General features: G+C 36.1%; 1 long non-coding RNA gene across 2 annotated transcripts; it reads left to right on the top strand.

Annotated features, from left to right (window-relative positions):
• The first annotated feature begins 965 nt into the window (after positions 1–965).
• Positions 966–9,487, top strand: LOC116653211. Of its 2 annotated transcripts, none has more exons than XR_004306722.1 (4): positions 966–3,013; positions 3,410–3,472; positions 4,013–4,123; positions 5,190–9,487. It is a non-coding gene; the product is annotated as an uncharacterized LOC116653211 (long non-coding RNA). The 2 variants fall into 2 exon arrangements; XR_004306723.1 differs by having other exon boundaries at positions 969–3,013; positions 4,013–4,085.
• Positions 9,488–16,765: the final 7,278 nt, after the last annotated feature.

Below are 16,765 nucleotides of genomic sequence, written 5' to 3'. Positions count from 1 at the left end.
CTGTTGACTTTGCTGTGCTTTGTAATTTGCTGCATGTTCAGGGACTAGAATGGGAGTGTACAGCATTGCTACATCCACTAAATTATCACATCATTCTTCTTTTATGGCCCAGTGGAAAATTTAAGTGTCTTGCAAAAAGGCGGAACATACTCAAAGGCAAATATTGGAAATTCCCCCTAATCCATGTTTGATGATGGATTAAGCTCTTCTAGATAAGGGAAGAAATATAAATTGGGTTTTCACCAGAGCAAGACGAATGCTGAAGTTTTCTGTTATCAACTCATATGTTTTGGTGAACAGTGCCCACATCCCACTTGTTCATGTTGCTTTCTTTTGCTATGGATACATCAGGTGGTAAATAATCAAGTTCCACACATTTTCTCTGTCCACTACCTATTTGGGATAACAAAAAACAACAACACCAAAAACAACAATGTATTTGCTGAGTCATAATCTTGGCCAAGTTCCTGTTCTTGATGATATGGTTATCATAAATGTTTTATTGTTATTGTTGCTTGGCAAAAAGTTATGAATGTCCTAAAGCTCCTGTCTACTGGTTTTCTATAGGTGCATAAACACGCTCAGGAATGCTATAAATAGGGAAGCTAATTTGTAAGGAAGTGGAAAATGAATTTAAGTGCAGTTGAAGCAAATAGAGGGTGAGCAAGCAAGAAGTTGTGAATAAAATGAGATAAAACAAGAGAGCTGGCAAGAAATTGTTATTTATTTATGCAAAATGCAGTTCAGATATTTTCTACAGTAAGTAGACTTTATGACGGAGATTACAGTTTTTTTCCTTCTTCCTCCTCTTCTGTTTTTCTCTTCTGTTTCTTTTCCTTCTCTTTATTTTGCATAGAGAGTTTTATCTCCTTGTAGTCGGAGGGAATTTCATACAATTCTGTTTACCTGTTGTGAAATATATTTGTGTGCTTATTTAAAATGTCAATTCCTTCTGTAACTACAATAGTATAGTAATAATCTTCTTTAGCTGGATTTTAAAGTATTCATATAATCTTGTGATTTTTTTTTTTTTTAAATCATCCGTTGTAGCCAGATTATAGCAGAATTTCTGCTAAAATCTCTGTATTTGCTGTTGAACTTATTTCAGCCAGCTATACTTTGTTTATCCCTGTAATTGCAGTCTTCCTCCAATGACCTCATTATTTTCTAGCTTTTTCCTTGTGATAGTTTTACTGTTCTCTTGAATTTCTGAAATATTACTGACTGCTGTTTGTCTGAGGAGATTTGTGCAGGATATCATGTTGTCATAGTTGTCACAAAGGATTACTAAAGGATAAATCCATTTGTGTTGTTGGTATTTTATGTGTTTTAAACTATAGACTTAGATTCAACATCTGCTAGCTTGACAGTACGTCTGTGCCATACTTGTTTTGAAGCTACTGACTCTGGTAGCTAGTACTCAAGGGAGAAGCAATTGAAGCTTTTCACTTCATTTTTGCTGTAAATTATTTTGGCCAGGTTAGTGAGTATGACTGAATACTGTCTTCTTTCTTTTTCATATCTGCTGAGATGTGTATTTAGCAAAAGTTTTGTTTGTGGAGGTATTTGCAGAGACAGTGCTTTCTATATGTTAGTTATATAGCCATCCTTCTCAGAAGTCTGTAGCGTTAGGGGGAGGATATGTGGAAATTGACTAAAAGAAAAATAAGCTGAATTTTTTTTACAGACCATAAAGGTTTTGTTCTGTTCTAAATCTCTTCCTTACATATGACTATGTTTTTCCATTTTAAAAAATGAAATTCAGGCTGTTTTATCCTTTAAAGTGCATTTGACGATGAGGACTATGCATGATTCAGAGCTCTGAAAATTTCAGCAATGCCATTTGAAGGTTATCCTTGCCTTCCATTTTTGTATTATCACATCAGTTGGTTTGTATGCAAACAATACTGACATGACTGTTTGGACAGGGTCTCCAGAGTTATTGTCCATCACTAATTTGAGGTTTTTGCAGTAATGACTGAGACTTCAAATTTTGGAGAGGATGCTGCAAAATGGTTCTTCTGCTGCAGTGCTGGTGATGTAATGTTGTGGAAACATATGCTTACCTTGTGCCCCCATTCCTCTGCTTTCAGGAATGCCTACCTCTTCAGAGTGTGAATAGGAGAAATAAATAGCTTGTGTCCAGCAGTGGTTGATTTTCTGCATTCTGTTTTGGGTTCTTAAATAATCTAAGTTCTCTTCCAGGAAAGACCTCTATTGATAGAAATATTTGCATTTTATGCTGTTGGATATCTTTGAGAGGGAATTACTTTTCTAGCCACTAGTTCTAGACTAGCAGCTAGTGTAGGAAGAGCTGATGTGGCACAGTCAGAAATGAAAATGAACTTGAAAATTTTGTATTTACATTTGTCAATGAGACATCTGCTACACCAGTCTGATTTCCCTTTGCAGGTAGTTTTTCCCCCTGAGGCATGCTCAGTGAACAAGGTGCTATTTACCACTCTTACAGTGCTAGACAGAACAGCTACAGCAGCAATTGGAGAAGATCTAGAATTTGAAAATGAAGAGAAGGGAAATCCAACTTGGTAACAAATGCATGAAGTACTTGGAAAAGGTACTGCATCACAGCAGTCTTTTATGGACAAATAAATTTTTATCAAAGTTCAAGCAGTGGTTTCACATGCAAATTCTAAGCTCTAATTAGATGTAAGAAGACAACTAGTAATGGTCTGGTTACATAAATTATTTCAATAATGAGTGCTGCTGTGAAAATAATACCTCCTATTCTATCATGCTGGCCCATGACATTAGAGGTGGATATTGGTGGTATGACAGTAGAGGCTTCCCACCTGTATTCTGTTACATTTTGTTGCAGTGTGACAGATGGCAGCAGAGTGACAGTCTAACAAAATGGCTACCGATATGGAAGCGCATATGAAGCAAATGTATGGAATTGAATTCCTCCATGCAGAAAAAATGGTCCCCGTTGGTATTCATCAAAGCTTGCCGAACATTTTTGGAGACCAAACAGAGAATATGAGCACACTGAAAGGTGGGTGGTGTATCTCAGCAGTGGTGACAGTGGGTTACCTCTACTGGTGCAGAATCTCACAAGCACAGCAAGCAGGAACTTGCTTATTGCTGTTGGCATAGCATAGCCAATGGTGGTGTCTATTTTGAAAAACAGTGTTTTGTACTTTAAAATTTGCTCTATTAATGGTATTGTGCCATTTGTATCAGTTGTAGTTTTCATGGTGAAAAACAGGGGACATTTTTGTAGTGACCTATGTAGTTCCCTGCATCAGACTATATGAAGGATATAATTACACTTTATATAAGAGATACGGGTGGTGGTTTTTGTTTTTTTGTTTTGTTTTGTTTGTGTGTTTGTTTTTTTAATATTGTTTACTTTGGAGTGGTTTGAAATGACATTTTTTGTTTTTTACAGATTTATGCAGTCTGAGACAACGATACAAATGGCTACTCTGAGATTCTGCAGTGTATACATTGGGTAATATATGTTACCCTGGTAAATCATTGGTTCTTACAATCAGCTGCAATTTTCTGTAGTGGAGATTAAGATTAAACTATGCCATCACTCTTTTGAAAATCAGACTGGGTTATCAGTGCCAATTGCTGAATCACACCAACTAGCCAAGTATTAGCAAATTATCCTTGGAGGTTATTTATACTATCACTTTATCAAGCCTGACAGAGAAGTCGTTTATTTAGCAATGGGTATGATGGCATCTTCTATTTTCTTGTGCTATGCAGACCTTTTACAACTTAAATTCTCTGATTCTCCAAAATGTGCAGAAGTAGCACAGACTCTTGATTAAATTCCCCTGGCCTAAGGACAAAAAGGACCTATTGCTTTTCCCTGTAGCATGTTTCCCCCTTTATTCATGCATGGCTTTTGCTATTACAGCAACCTTTGAGTTTAAATGTATTGCCACCATCTTGGCATTTCTTGTTTCAAATGGTGTAGGTTGCTTTTTATTTCATGTGAATCCCTTTGCAAGGTTACTAAATATGTATTTTTCTCTCCCAGATGCACAGTCTGGTGAATTTTGCACATCTTGAAGCCCACCAAGAAAATGGATTAAATTACTGTGGCTTCTTCGGTATATGATATTTCAATAATAATATTGATTGATATGTGGTATGTCATTTTGCTGCTATAACTGTCTTAGAATGTGTCTAAGTAAAATGTGAAATAGAAGAAAGTCCATGTTTCTTGCTCTAGTATTGTTTACCTACAAAATAATACAGGCCACATTGCTAGATAGATATTATTTATTAAATAAACTTCTGCCTTTAGTTATTTTAAAACCATCTCTACGGCTTCTATTATTAGTTTGCTGGACTTAAAGTTAATCTTATTCTTTGGAAATGTATGGCAACTGTACTAGAAGGTCTCTTCCAACTGGACTATTATTCCATTGTGTTGCACCATATTGCATCACATTGCATCACATTGTATCCTAACTTGGTCTCTCTGGTGGCCATGTCAAAATAACGATTTCCAAACAAGTGTGATTTTTTGTATTGTGATATTTGCTGTTGGCATTTTCCAGTAGGATTTGCTGACCTGTATATGATGCTAAAATGTATATTTGGATATGGTAGATACACCAGATTTTCAGAATTCCTCCCATCATTACTGTTTTCAAAGGGCTTTAGAGGATTAGGGAGAGGCTGAGTGCTCTTTCACTGATGTAAGTTGGATTTTAACAATATATTTGCTTTATTTGTAGAATATTTTCTACAGTAGTTTCAGTAAAACTGATGCAACAGTGTTCTGTAGATTAGAAGACCTAGGGGAAATAACTGAGCTATTTTGCATCAGTCTCATCGTATTCTTTTGGCTCTCTAGAGAAGTTTTAGAGCCTTCCCTCTTCCTCCTCCTCCACTCCCCCACCTTCAAGATATCTGTCTGTAAAAGAATGCTTAGATAGTTGAATTCATTATGATAAAAAGGGTGCTTGTTTCTGCTTGTTTAGCTATTATTAACTGAAAATAAACACTCAGTATCAGTTGATTAAGAGGACAAAATTAATAAAATACAATCCTCCTTTTGTTTGGTGTTAAGTATTTGCTGGTCTCCATTAAAATGTTAGCTAACATTTGTCTTTATTGGCAAATAAAAATTAAAGATCCAGCCTCTCAGACATATTAACAACCAGATTACTTTATCTTTGTTTTTGTTGTTGGTTTTCTTTCCATAGAAACTGTGAATCCAAACAAATGGACAGTCCAGTGGTCCATAACTAAACAGAGTACTACAGAGGGAGAAAACTGAACCAGACTGGCAAGAGAAGCTTATGGAAAGTGGTGCAGATGGATTTCCTCAAGATTAAATGAGACAACCAATAATGTAGTCCGTTGCCACCAGGACAACTTGCAGTTTTCTTCTTTCTGAAAACTGCTCTGAGTAAAAGGAAAAGCTGAAAGGCAATTCTGGTTTGCTAACACTTTGCATGACTCCAAGTGAAATCATATAATCTGATTTATTTATCTATTTATTTATTTATTTTTGTATTGCATGTAGTAGGTTGTGACTTGCAGGTGTGTGAAATTCTGTGCATGTAAACAGTTCAGTTTTGTGATTTTTTTTTTTAAACCTAGTTTAGTAGCTTTAGTTCTGTGAATACTCTGACATTTTATGAGACATAGATTGAGTTGGAAAGGGAAGGAGAGGATCATAATGAAAGATATCACTGGGAGTCAGCAGGAGTCTGTAAAATTCATCTTGGGACTCTCCTGATCATCTTGCTTGGAGTTACACTTTGTACTTGACTTGGTGCTTTGCTTTCAGGGATCTGCAACTATAAATTATGGAACTCCTTGCATACGGGCAGTGTAGAAGTTGTGTTAAAAACACCCTTTAACTTATAACTGTGTTTTCTTCAGTAGACCTGCCGACAATCCCAGGCTGCTGAGTTGGAAGAAGAAAAGCAAAAATAGGCACTTACAAATAACCAGTTAACATTTTCCCACAGAAAGGAATTTAAGTATGCCACTTGAGGCTAAGGGAAGTTGGTACTTCTTATAGAAGAAACCTTAGACAGTATGATAAACCCTTACTTTGCTACCTATTATGATGTTCAGTATTTCAGTGCAGTCAAAAAATTATGTTGAGGAGAACTCTTCATTAAGGAAACCTACTGAGAAAACAGATGTTATCTGAAGTCTAGAATGGACAAGTGTACAATGTACCTTATTCTGAATATGATTGTCAGTTTAAAGTAGGATTGATTGAAGGGTCTCTTCCTATACTCTATTCAGTCCTAAGCCTGTACTTCATGACTGCCTTCCAAAATGCTTACTTCTTGTCTTTTCTTTCAGATGTAGTTACAGGAATCTGCCTTACTGTGAAATTCATGTTGATTATTTCTTTGTCTATGATATTTTCTCCCCAGTAGTAGCTAGCAGAGTCTCCCCAGCATGTCTCAGTGTTCTCTAATTCATTCACACAAATAATGTAAGCAGGGCAGCAACTTGATTGAGATTAGACTCCATGACTAAATGTTTCAATTGAATTCATACTGACATTGACTGCAAGAGTTATTTTTCTGCCCTGCAGAAGAGTTGACCTTTGTGTGCCATCTGATTTTCCATTCAGACTGCAATATAGTGCCAGAAGCTTTCCTATTTCTGTTAATATCAAATGTGCATAATATCCATTTTTGGTCTTCAACTCAGCTACTGCCTGGAGGTTGCAGCAGCTAAAATTGTGTAGAAGTGTTAATTTTGCCAAACTTCACAGAATATTCTCCTGGGCAATATTTTATTATTGTTATTACTATTATTTTTAACTTTTAGGTATAATTTAAATAAATAAAAATTTAGGTTTATCTTCCAAGAGCCCAAGATCTATTAATGTCAAGCTTAATACTAGAGCTAAAGAATATTATGCCACTGGTCATGAGCGTGCCCTAAAATCCAACAGAATTTGGTGGTGCTTGTTTGTTTTAAAGGAAAAGAAAAGCAGTAAGTGCTGCTTTTTGAATCCTACATGGTTTGTTGGGAAAATTCTTAAAACATTTTTCTCCTGGACATAGATATCTGACTTGAAGTTTTGAAAAAATACTCCTTTTCATTACATGTAAAATTCAGTGTGTCAAATTGCTGTTCTTCCCCACCAGTTCTGCTAACAATTAGAATTCTTTTGTAGACCCTACCATTAGCAGAGATAATTTTGGCATTTCTTCTTCTCTTTTTAGCAAAAACTGCAAATATTTTGTTTACCTAGGACCACCAATTGCTGATGTGTTCTGCTTTGCTTGTTATCCTTTTTGCAGTATTCCTTTGATTTTCCTTTAATGAATATGCTATATAAATGCATACTGTACTGTTAGAAGAGTTGATTCAAGGTTTGTATGGAAAATACTGTCATGAGGAAGGATGAATTCTTCATTTATTGTTGGCCTTTATTGCACTGCAGTACTTTGTCTATAGTTTTCAGGGTAGGGCAACTATTTTCTGTATATCCAAAGCAGGTTGTGCTCGTCAACAATGGTTTCTCTAGATGGTGTCTGATGGCCATGTAGAATGAAGGACATGAGAGTGAAGCCTTCACAGGTGCAGCAGCATTTCTTTTGGAGGAGAGTAGCACTAGGCTGTGACCTCCTGCCTTCTATTAGATATAAAACATAAGTAGGTATATGTTCCTCTTCTCCTCAAAACCACATAGTTTTACACAGTTCCCCTCCTTTTCTGTAGTTTAACTGTATTTTTTGTCTCTTGGATGAAGTAATATTAAGGACCTCTGGGAGTTTGATACCCCTTTGTCTGATCCTCAGCATAGCAGTGCTTGAGTACTCAGCAGGTTTTCTCCTATAAGTTATAGAGGAAGAAATACTCAAGACTGCAGGAAGTCATATTTACAAAAAGACAAGATAAATGAAGGAATGCAAATGTTAGGACAGACATTCACTAGATCTGAACTGTGTCAGTACTGAGAATAAGATGCAAATTTCACTTCAAACTTGTGTCAGTACTGAGAATAAGATGCAAGGGAAGACATCCAGGGAAAGGGAGAGGAAAAGGGATGCTTCTCTCTGAGATGAGGGGAGAAAGAAGTGATGGTTAAGTTGCAGATATTAGCCCTTTCTTCTTTGCAGTGAAATAGCATTTCTTGTTTTAAACTGTTGCCTTCAACGCTATTGAATCCTCTGCAGTCAATTGTTCCTCTGCAGTCATGGGAGACATTGACCTGTGTTTTTTCTCACACACCTCACTTCAGTTAGCTGTTGGCAGTACCTCCATTTCCAAAGTTGTTTGACAAATCTATGGTCTTAAAAGAAAGTCAGAGTCAAATGGTGAAGAGGCAATATTATATTATAATTGATAGTTTGTGGATTGAGGTTTGTGAGATGAAAATACAAACAGGATCTAAGCTGTGCAAAAGATGCTGACTTATTGAGAGTGTAAGAGGGAGTAAAAAGTCAGCACAGTTCACACAAAATATAGGGAGTGCCAGTGTGCCCAGAGAAACAGAGGCATGGAAAAAATGATTAATATCATATCTTAGAGGCAGATTGTGTTAAGAAAATACAGCTATATTTTCTTAATACATACATAGAAATGGTAATGGAAAAACCGAGACAGAGAAGTGGGTTCCTTGACTAGGATGCCACCACAGATAATTTCAGAATCAAAACCACTTCTACAAAGTGAAGCTTAAGGAAACAGAGGTCTTATTTTAATCTGCAGATATTTGAGTTTAGGAAAATTGTTCAAAATTATACCTGGAATGCAAGAGTTAAATCTAATGCGGGGAACGTCTGCTCTCATTAAAATTTGTCATCACTCAGAATAACACTAGTTTGAGTAGTTGGCTGCTTTCTGTTGCTTTGTTTGGCTGCAAAGCAGGATTGGAGCAGTGAAGTAGATATTGTAACACACAGGCAAAATTCCATTTACTTTTTCATCTCAAACAAGTGGCTTTTTAGCTGCTGTGATAAGTCAAAAATCTAGGTATTTTCCTCAGTTTTAACAGGAACTAGAACACAAAGATCCTTTATGCCAAATATTCAAAACGGTCGTACATTGTCTTAATTCTTGTGATTTAATGTGGCTATTTTGCTTATTTTGCTGTCCTCAGAATAACTGGTTGTCCTTCCTTCTGGACAAGAGGCCAAAGGAGTTCTGTGCTTAAGTTCTAAGACATAAAATTACCAAAGGAGGGGTGACTAATGTAGAAATGATAGGAAGTAGGTAAACTCCTTGTATACAATGGAGCTGCTGCTAACGCACAGCCAGAGACCAGATTAAGAATCAAAGTTTTGAAGGCAAGTGTGAGGGAAGATATGTCCTTATAGGAGGATGATTTATTTTTGCTATTATGTTTTGTTTCTTTTCTAGGCCTATGCAGAAAACTATTTTGTGACCTTTCTGTATGGCATCACAGGAAAAAGTAAGGTAGTTAAGGAGAAACTGAAATGGAAGTTAAAGTTCTCATTCTAAATTAACTTGGGGTTCGATTTGCTCAGTTATTTTTACTCTTTTTTTTTTTTTTTTTTTTTTTTTAGTTTAAGGTGACGTTAATTTTAATTAAAATTTGAACATGCCACTCAATCTTTCAAACTTCATAACTTCTTACTTAAAAGTTAGTTTCAGCTGATCTTTGAATAATAGCAGCAAAAAAATCTCATTTCCTAAAATAAAACAAAATCTTCCTTATCCATTAAATCAATTATTTTTCTTTCCAAACCACCTCTGGAGTCACTACAAGGATAACCAGAGGGCTCCAGTGCCTCTCTTACTGGGACTGTTCAGCCTGGGGAAGAGAAGTCTCTGGGAACACATCTATGCATCTTTTCATTTCTATAAGAAAGATGTAAAGAGGCCTCTTTACAAGGGTCTGTGGTGATAAGACAATGAGTAATAGTTTTAAATTGAAAGAGGTTAGATTTAAGTTAGATATGGAAGAAATTATTTTCTGCAGCAGTGGTGAGAAACAGTGGATTTCCAAACCTGGAAATTCCATATCTGGGGTTTTGGGCAACCTGTTCTATTAGGTTATGTATCTGTCAACAGCAAAGAAGTTTTACTAGGTGATCTTTGAGGTTGCTTCCATTCCAAACCATTCTGCGTCTCTATGATTTTATGAACCTATATTTCTGTGATTGATTTCACTGGTTGGAAGAATGATATTTCCTCTTCATCAAATACTGTTTTTGAAAGTCCTTATTAAACAGATGTTTTTCTTCATTTTTCTAGCCATACCAAGGTTACATTGATAATGAGTAATTACATACTTGGTTTAAACAGAAGAATATGTGGAATTGAATTAGTTTTCAGCTATTGTTGCATTTTATGGTTGATCTGCTTGAGATATATATACATACATACATGTTCATAGTAGTAGAGATCAGTTTCAGTTGAAAATGTACCTTGAAATAGGTAGCTATGTGATCAGAGGATCATTTGTGACAAACCAAAACAGAAGGTGAAAATATGCACATGAGAATGAAAAGGCAGACAGGATTTAATCAGGCTGGGAAGAGGTTTTAGGCCTACATTTCAAGACAATGAAAATTTGTAATAGTTTCCCAATGCTTAATAAAGAGAACTGGTGGGAAAACAAAGTATTTTTCTTTTTTCCTTTTGCTTCTGCCATCATAGCAAGTTGCTTTTAGACTGAAAATACCAATGGAAGAAAAATATAGTTCTCAGTAGTAAAACTCCTCTACTAGACATAATTTATTGGGAAACTGTGTACGTAAAATTTGGTTGTCAGGAATACGTATTTTATCTTTATGTAAAGACTTAACAGGAACTTAACTGTGAAATGCTGCTGAGTTATTCAACACAAATGAGCTTCTTCATTATTGTATGATATGCTTCAGAAACTCTCTTTGCTGTCTACTCTTAGACATCATGTGAAGGACTAGTCAAGTCCTCAGTGTAATGCAAATGGACAAATTTAAAAACTACAACATGGTTTTATTTTAGTACCTTTCATTTCTCCATTGTATAAAAGCACTTTTGAAAGCAAGGAGCTGAACTATGATCGTTGACTCACTATGCATCTTGAAATGAAAACATCATTTTGCACTCAGTAATAGACCATAGGGAAGTTTGAGTATGAGAATAGAATTAGGGGCAGTGAATTAAACTGGAATTTTGACAGCTCTCTGACATTAGCCCTAGGTGTTCTTGCAAAAGGGCCCAGTTTCCAGATAAGATGCAGCCCATATGGAGGTTCTGAAATGTTTCATTGTGTTTTCCCTTTCTTATTTTGATAACCCTTGAACTTTTGGGAAGTGACCTGTAATGTAAATGCCAAGATACCTTGAGAGATTTTGCTGTTGAGAAGTTTCCATCTGGAATCAGATGTTTTCGGAATCTTGAAGGACTGATAGTTGTGTTGAATCTACTCCAATTTGCACATTTGAAAGTTTTGAATCTCTTCTATTGTGACCTAACTCAGAAGTAGAGCTACCAAATTCAGTAGGTGTGACACAAGGCCACATCAGTATAATTGGAACTTAAGTCCAACTTCAAGGGATTTGATAATAATAAAGTGTGCTTATCTAAACTAAAAACAATAATAATAATAAAAAAAATAAAAGCAATTTTAATAAAGTTTTTTCTGCTGGGTAGGGTGGTCTTATTCACTGGAAACAAGAAAGCTGGCATATATATAGACATTGTTTGGAATAATTCAAAGGGAAATAAAAAACACAAGTTAAGAAAAATTATATTCTTCCTTCAACTTTTCTTTTTATTTATTTGTTTATTTTGCATTATTGCCTTCACTTGGAGAACTGAAAAGTTTCTGGGTCAAATTATACTATCGCCTTCTTGGTTGTGTGAATTTTGGTGTAAACTTTACAGCAGTTTTCCAGAACTTCGTGCAGACTCTGACCACTGTTTGGAAATACTATGTGTTTATTCTCATTAGTCAATGTTCAGATGCAGCAAATCAGCTTTTGATGGATCTGTCTCTCTATGAGAGAGAGACCTAATGCTCTACTTATAAGCAAAAAAACTCCTTCCAGTAAAACTAACTGTGTAATAAGAAAACAGTTCTTGAAGGGGAATCTTTGACTACAAAGATAAAAGAGAGCAAGGCAAAGGGAGAAAGAAAATGGAGTGTCTTGGAATTTTAATAATGCTAATGATTTGCATTGATGGGTCCAAAACTTATCAGAGAAGGCTAGTGATCCAATTTATTAAACTAAAATGTAGTAAAGGCTAATCGTATGGTCTCTCATTTCTTCACAGATAATTTTAGAAAAGCGACAAGCACGAGTTAAAAAATAATTTTGTTATTAGAGAATAAAAGCAGTATGACAAGTACGAACAAGACTGGAAAGAATTAGAATAGTACTTTCTGTACCAACAGCTGTGTCAAATTTATGGCCTTTTATGGATTGCTGATTTTACTCATGCAGCAGGATTAGGACAAATAAAGAAGGTGGTATTGCATTAATGTAGTTTCTTTTTAGGAAAATTTTATAAATAGCATTCAAAATTATGTATTCTGTACAAAATCAGAGTTTAACATGGCAAAAAGTAGAAATTAATCAATTATTTTCAATAAGTTATGTTTCTCATTAAAACTATCAAGTTTAACTTTTTAAATTAATTAAACTGCTGATCTAACTTGTGCAGCATATGTCTTTCAGACTTTCTTCTGCTTTAACACTCAGCAAGAACACACTTAGAACACAGCTGCAGGTACTAGATGTGACTGTGAAATGTCGGCAGGGTTCAGTGTTGGGGCTGCTTCTGTTTAACATCTTCATTTATGACCTTGATGAGGTGATTGAGTGCATTCTCAGTAAGTTTGCAGATGACACCAAGTTGGGAGGGAGTGTTTATCTGCCACAGGGAAGAAGGGCACTACAGAGGGACCTGGATAGACTCGATCAATGTGCCAAGGTTAACAGCACGAGTTTCAATAGAACCAAGTGTCAGGTGCTGCATTTTGGTCACAACTCCAGGCAACACTACAGGCTTGGAGAGGTGTGGCTGGAAAACTGCCTGATGGAATGGGACCTTGGTGTGCTGATGGACAGTTGGCTGAATATGAACCAGGAATGTGCCCAGGCAGCCAAGAAGGCCAATGGCATCCTGGCTTGCATCAGGAATTACTCAGCATTACACAGTACTCAGCATTGGTGAGGCCTCACCTTGAGTACTGTGTTCAGGTTTGGGTACCTCAGTACAAAAAGGACATGGAGATTCTGGAGCAGGTCCAGAGAAGGGCAATGAGGCTTGTGAAGGACTTGGAAAATTAGCCCTATGAGGACAGGCTGAGGGAAATGGGGCTGTTTAGTCTGGGGAAAAAGAGGCTGAGGGGAGACCTTATTGCTCTCTTCCAGTATCTGAAAGGTGCTTACAGTGAGAGCAGGGTAAGTCATTCTCACTAGTGACAGGTGACAGGATGAGGGGAAATGGCCTCAATTTGCACCAAGATAAGTTTAGGTTGGACGTTAGGAAACACTTTACAGAAAGGGTTGTTAAGCACTGGAATAGGATCAACAGGGAGGCGGTTGTGTCACTGTCCCTGGATATGTTTAAGAGCCGTTTGGATGTGGTTCTCAGAGATAAGATTTAGCAGAGGGTTGTTAGAGTTAGGGCACTATGGTTAAGCTGTGGTTGGACTTGATGATCTTTGAGGTCTTTTCCAACCTGAGTAATTCTATGATTCTGTGATTCTAATTGTGATGCAAAGACAACAAATGTGAAGTATGTAGTACAAAAATATATCTTAATGTTAGTTCATGTGGATAATGGCTAAGAGATAATTATGACATCATGCAGGTAAGTAAAATATGCATGGAAATGATATTTCTTTAAAACTTTCCTCAAGATAATATCTGTTTTTCAAGCGAAACTCATTTGAACAAATCAAGGTATAAGTATCAGCCGAAAGCACTTAATTTAAAGAAACATGGTGAATTTACCATTCACAGTTTGATCTTCAAACCTCTCTGTGCTTTCAGCCTGGTCTTCACTGATCCCTTCAGTGTTGCAGTGAAGCAGTCTCTCCAGGCTTCTACTCTGGGAGCCATGGATTAATACTGCTCAACGTTTCAGCATCAGTATGCTCGTATTTATCTGCTCTTTTGCCTCATCCATAAATGGCTATGTACTTTCTATTGGTTCTTTACAGATAATATTTTTTGACTGTTCTACTGATTTCTAAATTTGAATTGTTGCAAATTAGAATACACTTTTTATGTGCAGTTTTGCATATGGATGGTACTAAGCCATCTGCCTTAGAGAAGGAGGTCAGGTGTAGGTTGAAGTGTCACAGGTGTATGTTCCAGAGCAGCACTATCAACCATTCCACCTCTCTGTCTGACTAAAGAGAAAAATGATACTTCTACCACTAATATAAAATTCCTCCTGATTTCAGTAAGCCCTGAGTTTTCCATAAATTGGTAATAGTAATACAACTTAATTGGATGTAATTTGATCAAAACTGAAAGATAAGAAATGTGTGATGGATTAGGAGCTTCTAAAACAGCTGTTCCAGATTTGACTACCTGTCAGGCTAGAAGCTAGATGTTTTCTCATCTCTTAATAACAGTTTACACCCTAATTCATGACTTTTATATTCTAAATTCAAGACTCACTTGGATGCCCACTTGTGCAACCTGGTCTAGGGAGCCTGCTTTGGCAGAAGGGTTGGACTAGATGCTCTCTAGAGGTCCTTTCCAGCCCTTACAGTTTTGTCATTCTGTGAAATTAAAGCATTCTTCTTCCATTGTTACCTATCTAGGTTTCTCCTGATCTTAGTTTCACTGGACTGTTCCAAAGTCCTTTTATTTAAAGCAATTGAAATTCATTTAGACTCTTCTCATTAGCGTGACTAGTTATTGCTCATTGTATGTTCTCTACATCTGTTAAAGTTCAAGTTCTTTGTATCTAAATATGAATGGCAAAAACTGTATTTTAATTTAGGCTTCACATTGTCATACACACATGACATTTATATCTACCTAGTTCAACTATAATCAGTTTGGCTGAAACACCTTTTAATCATATTTTTCATAGTTGCATCTTTTTACCAGTCATTAGTCTTGCTGTGATTAGTTGATGTTCCTAAGATTCTTTTTCTTTCAGTTCTTGCTGATGCCCTTTTAACTTACAACAAAAAATTTTGTTTCTTCAGTGCAGCGTCTCAGGCACGGACTCAGATGTGAATGATCCAAATCGTTTATTACAAGTTCTCACATCCCTTCTATACCTTCACAAGTTGTTATTTTCTAACTTTCCCATCCGCCCTTACAACTTTCCCAAACACCTTACATGTCAACAAAGCATTCTACAAAACACTTTGCAACTGTCCATGCAGGCACATATCCAATCAGAGCTGTGAGACTCTTCTTCTCCTTGCAGAGGTGTCCTTGGTTCTCATGCTGTTTATCTTGCTCCACAGCTGCTGCTCTGAACAGCTTTTCTTGTATCCCCACACTTCAGTTGAAGAACTTGTATTTTATTTTACTATTTCATATTCAAAACTCTCCTAGGTGTTTTCTTGAACCTGCTTTAGCAGGGGGGTTGGACAGGTCCTTTGCAATCTCTATTATTGTGACTTGTTTCTTTGTGTCTCAAGGACACCTGGTTCTTCACAGATCATATTCCAATTATCTGTTTAACTAATTATCTTCACCTCTTTGTAGCAATGTAGTCTGGCTTCTTAATTTGTTTATAGTCTTTGTGTTGAAGAAATTAGTGAACTAAACACTGAAACATTGTTCTCTTAATAGATTTCCATTCCCATGCTTTTGTTCCCTCTGGCAATTCTGTCTGGTCTTAGAGTTTGCATCACTGTCATTTCTGAAAATGGGCAAAGCAAAGCAATCTACATTACAGAAAACAGATAAATGGATCTTCCTTCATCTTTTTTTTTTTTTTTTTAAGACTCACATTTCAAATTCAAATTTGTAATTTCCGCCTCCATTTTTGTAACAGAATATTTTCCAAGAGAATTTAACTCTAAATTTACATCAACCAGATCTTTCACTTTTATTTAGTGAAAAAGATTTCAGTTGGTTAATAACAGCTAGTATCTATTCACTTTCATTCCACAACTATATCCTGTCCTAGACTTGTGTTAGCTAATTCTGAAGATGTCATGCTGAACAATTCTGTTGGATGTTTTGTTAAATGATATACCTCAGCAGGTAGTTGCTGAGTTATAGTGGTCAAGTTCTGCATGTGTCTCAGTAATACAGAGTCTGTGAGAATAAGATCAGTATAAATCTCTGTGTTGTCACACAAGTTCTGCATTCACTTAGACTGATTTTCTCTCTCCATTTAGTCAAGCTAGAGCAGAAATATATTAAATGTATAATTTGTTACAGTCCCTCCAACAGGCCAGTTCAACCAGCAGATATGTGTTCAGAAATAGATTCCACTCATTACTAAACATGGATTAAAGTTTATCTCAAAGATGAAAGATTAATGTAACACATCAACTAGACATTGTGCTTTATATTGTACTTTATTATGTTGTGGAGAGAGTTTCCCTTTTTCAAAGTTTATTTTGTGTTACTGACATTCCATTTGAAAGTATTTTGAGCAACTTCCATTCCTTAAAAGCTGAGTCTATTCTTAAAAAAAAAATAATTATATTTTTGTTATTATCAACAATACTGATTTTTTGTATTAACACTATTCATGGTTCTCTTAGTTTTCTTGTGTAAAGCCTTATGATAACTGGTAGGTAGGTAACTGCATGAGACAGGAAGATAAGATGTCTCTGCTACATCTCTGTAGTGCAGCCAATTGGAAATCAAATCTTTAAACAACGTTTATATTGAATATATGTATT

Source organism: Coturnix japonica, chromosome 3, assembly GCF_001577835.2.
Source record: "Coturnix japonica isolate 7356 chromosome 3, Coturnix japonica 2.1, whole genome shotgun sequence".
Taxonomy (NCBI): domain Eukaryota; kingdom Metazoa; phylum Chordata; class Aves; order Galliformes; family Phasianidae; genus Coturnix; species Coturnix japonica.
The sequence above is the reverse complement of the archived record's forward strand: the minus strand, read 5'-3'. Positions and strand labels throughout refer to the sequence as shown.